Raw genomic sequence first — 11,374 nt, forward strand, 5'->3', positions numbered from 1 at the left:
CCCTCTCTCTCTCTCTCTCTCTCTCCTTTCCCTCTCTCTTGTGCTATCTGCCTCTTTCTTTCTCTGTCTGTTGCTCTCAAATAAATAAATAAAAATAAACAACAAAAAAAGAAATTATACTTTAAATTTTGGTTCTATGTCCTGGGTTTATCCTCTCCTTTCAATATTTGAGTTATTACAAAAGTTGGCATCTTCTAAATAAGAAGATATACATCAATATAAGAGTAATTGTCTCTTTATCTAGAAGACAGTATGTGCTTCTAGGGACAGCAGAGTCAAGTGAGAATAAGTCATTCACCACCCAAGATCAATAGGCACTACAAGTATGAGTGAGATACAGGGATATCACATAATATATATGCAGGAAGATGTATTCACAAAACCCATTATTCTGAATGCTAACTAAAAATGTGAATTTTTTAAAGGAGGAAAAAAAGTTGCTATTGTTTCTTTTAAAATTACATACCATGGACTGAGGGTTAACTCAGTTGTAGAGCCCTTGGACAGCATGCACAAGGACCTGGGCTTGATCCCTTGCACCAGAAAAAGTAAAATCAAATAAAGAAGCACATCCTTCTGTCCTCCTGCCAACCAGTATGAGCCCACCAAGACCACTCAGATAACCCTAAAATGACCAATGTAATTGAAAAGCAACCTAGTTTTAATGGAAAAAATTGTAAATATTGGGACTTATTTTTTAATTTTTTTTGTTTTATTTTTATTTATTTATTTGAGAGCAACAGACAGAGAGAAAGAGGCAGTGGGGGGGAAGGAGAATGGCTGCACCAGGGCCTCCAGCCACTGCAAAAGAACTCCAGACACATGCACCCCCTGTGCATCTGGCTAATGTGGGTCCTGGGGAATTGAGCCTCTAACCAGGGTCCTTAGGCTTCACAGACAAATGTTCAACTGCTAAGCCATCTCTCCAGCCCTGGGGCTTATTTTTATCTCTTCCCTTCATAAAATAAAAATGTCAATATTGTTTTAAAATCAATTTTAAAAACCTGTTATTTCTAAAGTTAAAATTGCATACCTCAAAGAGAATTAAAAATTTAGCACCTGAAGCTGGACATGGTGGCTCACATCTGCAATCCCAGTACTTGAAGACTCAGAAAGGAAGACTGGCATGAGTTCAAGGACACTCTAGGAAACAGAGTGAGACTCTGTGTAGGTGGTTGTTATCTTATTGTTGCTAGTACAAATCACCTGACCAGAAGCAGCTTATGGGAGGAAAAGGTTTATTTCAGGCTTACAGTTTCTAGGGATAGTTTCAGAATGGCAGACTAGGCAGGGAGTCACATCACAGGAAATAGGAAGAAACATCTGAGTGACCAATTATCACAAAATAGTGCTGGATTAATCAACCCTAAAGTCCATCCAGTAACACACCTCCTCCAGTGAGGCTCCACTGCTGAGGAATAAGTAGGAAGATTAAATCCAAACACTTGAGGCTATGGGGGCATTTATACTCAAACAACACTACCTTGTCTCAAGATAAGATGGTGGGCTGGGAAGATGGCTCAACAGGAAAGAGCACATACTGCTTAAGCATGAGAGTGAAAGGGCTCTGAGACCACCTGTTGCAGTCAGATTCACATTACTGGCAGAAATCAGCCAACCAAGAGAAGCTTGTGGGAAAAAAAAAAAAATTTGATTTGGCATACAGGTTCAAGGGGAAGCTCCATGATGGCAGGAGAAAATGATGGCCTGAGCCAAGGGTAGACATCACCTCCTAGCCAACATCAGGTGAACAACAGCAGCAGAAGAGTATGCCAAACACTGGCTATAACACCCATCAGCCCACCCCCACAAAACACTGCCTCCAGGGGGTGTTAGTTCCCAAATCTCCATCAGCTGGGAGCCTAGCATTCAAAAGACTTAAGTTTATGGGGAAAGACCTGAATCAAACTACCCCCCTAAAAAACCATAATGGCACAGAATAAACACTCATACTGCAAAAGATGGCAGTGGATATAGTAAAGAAATATTCAACCAACACAAAAGATTTAAAACAACCAGAGCAAACATCAAATTCTGTAGCTCCAAGTCCAACAACTCAAGCCAGGGACAAATCTCCAAGTCCAATAATTCTAACCAGCAACATGTCTGTGGAGTTCCAATTCCGCCCCTCAGCTAGGCTACTCACAGTCCTAGAAAACTTCATCCAGGGCCAGTAGCTCTCCTCAGCAGCCATCTCATGGTCCCGGCATCTCAAATGCAACTCACAATTTATCCTCACGGCTCCATCGAGTCTCCATGCAAGCAATCCTGCTTCACACTGCCCATGGAAGTTTCCAAAACACAAGACCATGTTGTAAATTCAATAACCCTCTCTTTCCTGCATTTCTTAGACTCCATAGGGCCAGGTAGGGTGCCAATTTGTTGATCCAGGGGAGGAATAAAGCAGACTTTGAAGAACAGAACCTTCACCATTCAGGACCCTTCAAAAGACAGCTTTCTTTCTGTTGTCAGCTAGCCCAATCTCAATGGTTGTAATCTCTCATATAATTGCAGCTGAATGAGCATCAGTTTCACCCGAAGATTTCATTTTTTCTGTACAATATCTCTCTACTCACACCAGTCTATACAATGCAACCCTGCACAAATTCTCAGGACACAAGCATAACAGCAAGCCTTTCACACAGGCTGCTTCTATCCCAGTCCAGGCAAAGTTCTTTCTCACCCTCATAAGCCAAACCTCACAGTTTTTAGTTCTTACTGCATTCAGATCTTTCAACTCTGACCAGAATAGTCCATCAAGCTGTACTTACAGCACTGTAAGGCATCTCTTAGGCCAAGGTTTCAAATCCTCCCACATTCCTCTTGAAAATCAGCCCCAAAAGGACAAAGTCACACAGTCAGGTTTCAAGTAGCAACAATAACCCCACTCCTGATACCAACTTGACTGTTGCAGTGAAGTTTGCATTGCTGGCAGAAATCACTTGACAAAGAGCAGATTGTAGAAAAAATGGCTTACTTTGGCTTACAACTTCAGGAGAAGCTCCATGATGGGAGGGGATGAGCAGAGGGTGGACATCACCTCCTGGCAAACATCAGGTGGACAACAGCAACAGGAGAACATACCAAACACTGACAAGGGGAAACTGGATATAATACCCATAAGTCCACCCCCAAGAATATACTGTCTCCAGGAGGTGTTAATTCCCAAATCTCCATCAGCTGGGAACCCAGTATTCAGAAAACCTAAGTTTATGGGGGACACCTGGATCAAACCACCACACCACCCAAGTCCATTACCCCAGCATCCATATAAACAACTTGGTATAGCTACACAAGCCTGTAATCTCAACACTGTGGCAAAGGGGAGCAGAGACTCTAGAATCACAGCAACTTGCTGACTAAAACCAGCGGCTTGAGTTGAGGGAGACTCCATCTCAAGGAAATACCAGGATAAGCAATAGAGGGAGGCACTGGAGTTTCTCTTCTAGACTCTAAACATATCACACACAGACCTATGTCACACACACACATCACACCACACATACACACACACACACACACACACATCACAAACCACACCACACATATTCTACACAAGCATGCAAAAAAAAAAAAAATTGAATATGCTATGGTTACCTGTAGAAGTCCTGCACAAGGGCCAGCCAGCATTCCATCCCAATACTGATGGGGTAGGGGTCATGAGACCATTCCTCTCTGAGGAACTAATGGCAGTTAATGGTTGATGGAGGAAGAGGAATCATTCTCTTCATGGTAAGCCACTGGTAATGGGTGTGAAGTACATCAAGAGCCATATCAGAAGGGGGATAAGAAAGGGGAATGGGCCAGGCTTGGTGGTAAGAGGATTACAATGAGTTTGAGGCCACCTTGAGTCTACATAGTAAATTCCAGGTCAATCTAGATTAGAGTGAGACCCTACCTCAAAAAAAAAAAAAAAGAAAGAAAGAAAGAAAGAAAAGTTGGAGGAGAATGGTAGTTACAAATATTCAAAATTCAGTATGTACATATATAAAGTTGTGAAAATACTAAGAGTTGGAAAGATAAAATTTAGCACCTGGAAATAACAAAAATATCTGACACATTTGAGCAATTACTTGTGCAAAGAAAGAGAACAATACTTAGTGTGCATAACTGGGTGAAAAATCTAGGCTTCTTCTGACATCTTGGGAATTACCTTTTTTCTTGTGTTTTTTAGGTCTTTAGGTTCTAGAATCCTCACTAAGACTTTGTCCAATGTCCATATTTGTGCTGTTATTTGCAGTAACGAGCCTGGTAACCATCACAATATACAATAACAATTCATATATGCTACAAATAAAATGCTGGGTCCTGATCATTTTTAAACTAAACACAATCTAAATTAGAACTCATCAGAGCAAAATTCTCTAATGAGCAGTGCTGTTTACCAAGAACTAGCACAGCAGTGGGGATAACACAGACAACTGAGACAGGAATACATGTGCCATAGCAAACCGTGGGTGTGTTCAAAAACACTGAGGCAAGGGGAAATCTTCTTTTTTTTTTATTTTTAATTTTATTTATTTATTTGTTTGTTTGAGAGCGACAAACACAGAGAGAAAGACAGATAGAGGGAGAGAGAGAGAATGGGCGTTCCAGGGCTTCCAGCCACTGCAAACGAACTCCAGACGCGTGCGCCCCCTTGTGCATCTGGCTAACGTGGGACCTGGGGAACCAAGCCTCGAACCGGGGTCCTTAGGCTTCACAGGCAAGCGCTTAACTGCTAAGCCATCTCTCCAGCCCAAGGGGAAATCTTCTTTTAATGTTGTTGTTTACTTGAGAGAGAGAGACAGACAGACAGAGAGAATAGTATGGATGGGCTGCCAAGGCCTCTTGACACTGCTAGTACATGTGCCACTTTGTGCATATGGCTTTATGTGGATGCTGGAGAATTGGACCCAGGCCATCATACTTTGCAAGCAAGCATCTTTAACTACTGAGCCATCTCCTCAGCCCAAGGGAAAGTCTTTAAAGACAAACATTTTTAAAAGACTATATCAAATATTTTAAAACAATATTCTTTTACCACAGCGCAAGAGCAGCATCCAGCTGAGGTTGAACACACGTGCACAGCAGACGTGCTTGTAGGAGTACATTTTTATGCAAGGCCATAGTGGCCACTGGGCAAGCCTGTGACTCTCTTGAAATAAGCAATCATACATAAAATCATTCCTTCCTAGCATTCCTAGTGTGTTCCTAGTGAACACAGCAAGTCCGTTTTCATTATGACAATTTTCTCTTGATTCACAATTTATTATTTCTAAATAACTACCTATGCAAATATATGACAGAATGAATGATAATTGATTAAAAAGAGTTATAATACCAGTAAGAGTGCCCCACGTGTCTGTGGGATCTAGCCAGATACCACCATCAAGATCCTGAGCATTCAGCACTGAAATATATCTATCACACCTTCCAAGGCTCAGGGTCCATTGCAGAAGATGTGGTGGAAAGAATGTAAAAGCCAAAGAAAGGACAGGACGCCTTACAACGTGCTCCTCCAGACACAAAATGGCCTGGATATCCATGGCCTCACGGTGCCTGACACTACCTATACATCATAATAGGAGGAAAAGGTCATGACATCAAAATAAAAGGCAGACTGATGTCGGAGAGTGGAGTTTCAAAGGGGAAAGTGGGGGGAGGCAGGAAATTACCATGGGATATTGTTTAAAATTATGGAAGTTATCAATTTAAAAAAAAAAAAAAAGATCCTGAGCATTACCAATGGTCGGCACCTGCAAGCAAGAGTAGAAGGGAAGAAATGAAGGCTCCTACTTTCTCCCTCTCCTCTCCCAACATCACTCATTTTCTTCTCTGCTGTATCCTTGGCAGGTATTGGATGTCATCCTCCTCAGCTTAGGCAAGGTACATAATCAGTACCAGGTCACTTTGGCCTCTATATAACTTTATCCTATCTGAACATAGTTATCATAAAACATTGATTGAATACACAGCAACTTATTTTGGTATTGTTGTGAGTGTATTGAGGCAATTTATAAACTTCCTATTGAATGTACTCATTCAATGAACAAATATTCAAGAATCTGTAAAATGTCAGGCAACATGCAAAAGCAGACAGAACTAAACCAAGAAGGAATGCAGTTCCGACAGAGGAAGGTGAGAGCATAATTTGCCTCATGCCAGCCAGGTGCATCTTTGCTCAGTTGTCTCCAGCTACTTGCAGCACTGATCCATCTGAGTCTTATCTCTGTTAATCCTGTCTATGGAAGAGAGACTTTTTACCAAGAAAAAATAGAGTCTATCATTGCAGTAATCCTTATTTTAGTGTTAGGTTATAATTCAACCCCAAATTATTGCTAATATTTGAAAATTACCCCTTGTGACAACCTAGGCAAGTGATTGTCACTGTGAGGACAGATTTTCACATGAAAAAACACTTCTGCATATATGTATCAATAGGGTTAATAGTGTGACAGGTAAATAAAGTATGAATGACAGGTAAAACAGTGGTATTAATGCATTTTTTTTCCAGGTAAAGTCTCACTCTAGCCCAGTGTAACCTCCCAGCTTTTTTTTTTTTTAAGTGAGAGGGAGAGAGCGAATTGGCATGTTAGGGTCTCAGCCAGTGAAATTGAACTCCAGATGCTTACACCGCCTACTGGGCATGTGAGACCTTGATCTTGCCTCACTTTTGTGCAGATGCAGGGCTCACATGGGATCTAGAAAGTTGAGCATGGGTCCTTAGGCTTCTCAGGCAAGTGCCTTAAAGGCTAAGCTATCTCTGCAACCCAATTTATTTCATTTTGAAATTTTTCTCCAAAGACTCTAATACTCTCTGACTAAAATACCTAACTAAGATACATGTAATTTTTGGCCTTTTGATGCTTTTGTAACAGAACAAAATCTATTTTTTTATTTATCATAATTTCAAGTATCTATTGAATTAATCATTTTGATACAAAATAAAAACTATAACTGAGTGTTACACTTAGTTTGGAAAGGATAGATTTATCTATGGTTTGGCACTGAAATTATTTTTTAATATAGTATGTCCCTAAGGATTTTACTTCAGAAATAATCCCTTGAATCTACCTCATGATATTAGTATATCCTATTAATTGTCTTAAGTTTTAAACACATTTTGTCATCCCATTTTAAATTAATCATATTACTACACAAAATGTCATAAATACAATATGTAGTGCTAAACCTGAAACTAGAAATTAAATATATTTAATTTACTTATTTATTTGAGAGAGAGAAAGTGAGAGAGAGAGAATGGGCACATCAAGGCCTCTAGCCACTGCAAAAAACTCAAGACACATGTGCCCCCTTGTGCATCTCGCTAATGTGGGTCCTGGAGAATCAAACCTGGGTCCTTTTGCTTTGCAGGCAAATGCCTTAATCACTAAGCAATCTTTCCAGTCTCCTGAAACTAAAAATTAAATGCAAAACTACCTCAAATTTGCAGGGATTGGTGGGGCATGTCTTTAATCCCAGCACTCAGGAGGCAGAAGTGGAAGCATTACCATGAGTTCAAGGGCAGCCTGAGACTACAAAGTGAGAGACCCTACCTCAAATAAACAAATAAACAAAACTGCCTCAAATTCATCACCTAAAAGGAAAATAAAAGACACAGGGCTGGTGATGTAGTTTAGAGGGAGAGTGCTTGCCTAGCCTGTACAAGGCCCTGGGTTTAATCTCCAACACCACCCAAAAATTGGAAGTTTCCCAAATGTACCAAATATAAATCCAGGGCCAGATAAAGTGGCCTACTGGTAAACTACACCTATAATTCCAGCATTCAGGAGGTGGAGGCAGGAGGACTGAAAGCTAAAGAGCACCCTTGCTACCTTTCAACATCAAAACCAGCCTGGCCAAAAAAAGCTGGGCAAAGTAATACACGCCTTTAATCCCAGCACTTGGGAGGCAGAGGTAGGGGAATCACCATGGGTTCAAGGCCACCCTGAGACTACATAGTGAATTCCAGGTCAGCCTGGACTCTAGCCTTGCTCTAACAAGACCCTACCTTACAAAAAAAATTACATATATGTGTGTGTGTGTGTGTGTGTGTGTGTGTGTGTGTGTGTGTATCCTGGGCTACATGAGATTCTGTCTGAAAAAAAAAAGGAAACAAGACGAGAATGGTGGTATGCTCCTTAATTCCAGTACTCCGGAGGAACAGGTAGGAGGATCACTGTGAGTTTCAGTCCAGCCTGAGACTACCTAGTGAATTCTAGGTCAACCTGGACTAGAGTGAAACCCTACCTCAAAAAAAAAAAAAAAAAAAAAGCCAGGCTTGGTGGCTCATGCCTTTAATCCCAGCACTCATGAGGCAGAGGTAGGAGGATTGCCATGATTTCAAGGCCGTGCTGAGAATACAGAGTGAATTCCAGGTCAGCCTGGGATAGAGTGAGACCCTACCTCAAAAAAAAAAAAAAAAAAAAAAAGCAGAAAGGGCAAATGGCTTAGCGTTAGGGCGTCGGACCTAAAGCTGAAGGCAAAGGACCGGAGTTCGAATCTCCAGGATGCTCGCAAGCCCGTTGCACCACGGCTCGCTTGCTCTCCTGCGGGCTGGAGCCCATGGTGTGCCCATTCCCTGTATCAATCCCATAGGGCTGGAGAGATGGCTTAGCAGTTAAGCATTTTGCCTGTGAAGCCTAAGGACCCCAGTTCGAGGCTCCATTCCCCAGGACCCACGTTAGCCAGATGTACAAGGGGGCGCATGAGTCTGGAGTTTTTTACAGTGGCTGGAAGCCCTGGCGTGCCCATTCTCTCTCTCTCTCTCTCTCTCTCTCTCTCTCTCTACCTGCCTCTTTCTCTGTCACTTTCAAATAAGTAAATAAAAATAAAAATAAAAAATTTTTAATTGGGGGCGGGTGCCGAGAATAAGCCTAGTTATAAAGAGATTTTGCTTGGTTCTTTTGAAGTAGGATCTCACTCTAGCCCAAGGTGACCTGGAACTCACTGTATAGTCTCAGACTGGCCTTTAGCTCACAGTGATCCTCCTACCTCTGCCTCCTGAGTGCTGGGATTAAAGATGTGCACCACGCCCAGTTTAGAGAGATATATTGATGTGTATATCCACTCTTAAACCCATTTTTAAAAAGCATTAGGAGTTCTCTCTGGAGCCTATTGGTTTCCTGTCCTAGGGGATCTCGCTTGGCTCCCCAGAGCCAGGTATGGGTTATCTCTTGCTGAGTGGTTCTCATGCCCAATCATAGGCAGTTAGTTACCTACATCAGCTGTGTGCCACTATTGCACAAGTGTATACTTCTTGCTCAGCTAGTTGATTTTGTACCTGGCAGGATCTCCTGTTTATTCAATCTGTTGGCAATAATTATTCTCCAGCTTCTCTCATAGCACTTTCCAGCACTATGGGAAATAGCTGGGAGGGAACTGGATTCCTTCTCATTTCCAGCATGATCACTTGCTGTCCTGTGGCTGCAGGCTGTGGTGTCTTGAGCAGTAAGGACTTACCTTTAGCTCTTGCAGGTAACCAAGTGTTTGGGCAATAGGCTGTACTGTTTTGGGGACCTTATATCTCCCTGACCAACATCTCATTGTGGGAGTAACCCAATTCTGGCCCTAGAAATTACCAGCCAGAGCCCATGGTTTTAAGGTTATGGTTTCTCCACCTTTTATGGAACTCTTCTGTTTGGGTCCCCCTTCCCCTTATCAAGGGTAATGACTTATGGAATGGTATCCAGGAAGAAGGTTTTTATGGACTTGACTCGTGTCACTATTAATTTGATGTGTACCTCCCATCCCCCTTCCTCTATCCCCAAGACATTTCCATACTCTTTTCTTTCCTTTTTTCTTCCTTTCTTGGTTTTTGCTGACCTTCAACTTGTTGTCAAGTAGCCCTTCCTCCCTTCCCTCCCTATGTGCCATGACCATATTGTTAATATTTATTATGGCTTACAATTAACTGATGCAGGTCCAGGTCAGGAACCTCATTTGAGAGAGGTCATGCAGCATTTGTCTTCCTGAGCCTGTGTGACCTCACTCAGCATGATTTTTTTTTCCAAGTTCCTCCATTTTCCTGAAAATTTGATTGTTTCACTTTTCCTTACCACAGATATAATTTCATTGTATATATGTACCACATGTTCTTTAAAAGTTCATTTGTTAATGGGCTCTGAGCTGCTTCCAGATCCTGGCTATGAAGAATAGTTCAACAATAATAATGGTTGAGCAAGTGTCTCTGTGGTATATAGTAGAGTCTTTAGGGTATATGCCCAAAAGCACTATAACTGGATCTGGTGGTAATTCCATTTTTAGCGTTTTGAGGAGTCTCCACCTTTATTTCCATAGTGGCTGCACAAGTTTGCATTCCCACTAGCAGTAGATGAGGGTCCCTCTTTTCCCACACCCCCACCAGCATGTGCATTGGGTTTTTTTTTGTTTTTGTTTTTTATTTTTTTAATTTTTATTAACATTTTCCATGATTATAAAATATATCCCATGGTAATTCCCTCCCTCCCCACCCCCACACTTTCCCATTTGAAATTCCATTCTCCATCATATTACCTCCCCATTACAATCATTGTAATTACATATATACAATATCAACCTATTAAGTATCCTCCTCCCTTCCTTTCTCTACCCTTTATGTCTCTTTTTTACCTTACTGGCCTCTGCTACTAAGTATTTTCATTCTCACGCAGAAGCCCAATCATCTGTAGCTAGGATCCACATATTGCATTGGTTTTTAAATGGAGGCCCTTCTGACTTGGAGTGAGATGGACTCTCATAGCTGTTTTAATTTACATTTCCCTGATGAGTACAGATGTTGAACATCTATTTAGGTGTTCAGTGGTCATCTGTATTTCTTCCTTTGAGAACTCTCTATTCAATTCCCTGCCACATCTTTTGAAAGAGGTTCTTGATATTTTTATTGTTTAGGTTTTTTATTAAAATACTTTATTTATACTTATTTGTTTGAGGGAGGGAAAGGGGGAGAGAGAGAGAATGGGCACGCCAGGGCTTCCAGCCACTGCAAACAAACTCCAGATGCATATGCATCTGGCTAAGATGGGTCCTGGGGAGTTGAACCAAGGTCCTTTAGCTTTGCAAGCAAGCCCCTTAACTGCTAATCCATTGCTCCAGCCTTATTGTTTAGGTTTTTGAGTTTTTTTTTGTAGATTCTAGATATTAACCCTGTATCAGTGGTATAGCTGGTGAAGGAGGAAATTCGTACCTGATACTAAAAACCTAGTCAAAAGCCTATGGCTAGGAAGATCATAAGTCCTAGTGGGGAAACTACTATTGTTACTGGCTAAATGCAAATATTATGCCCACCAAACTTTAAACACTTATGTTTATGCCATAAATTAATGCTACTCTCACTTTTGGTTAGAGAAGTTTCTCTTTTCAGATGACAGTGACTACTGGGGTGACTTCAAAA

The sequence above is a fragment of the Jaculus jaculus genome, chromosome 7, assembly GCF_020740685.1.
Source record: "Jaculus jaculus isolate mJacJac1 chromosome 7, mJacJac1.mat.Y.cur, whole genome shotgun sequence".
Lineage (NCBI taxonomy): Eukaryota > Metazoa > Chordata > Mammalia > Rodentia > Dipodidae > Jaculus > Jaculus jaculus.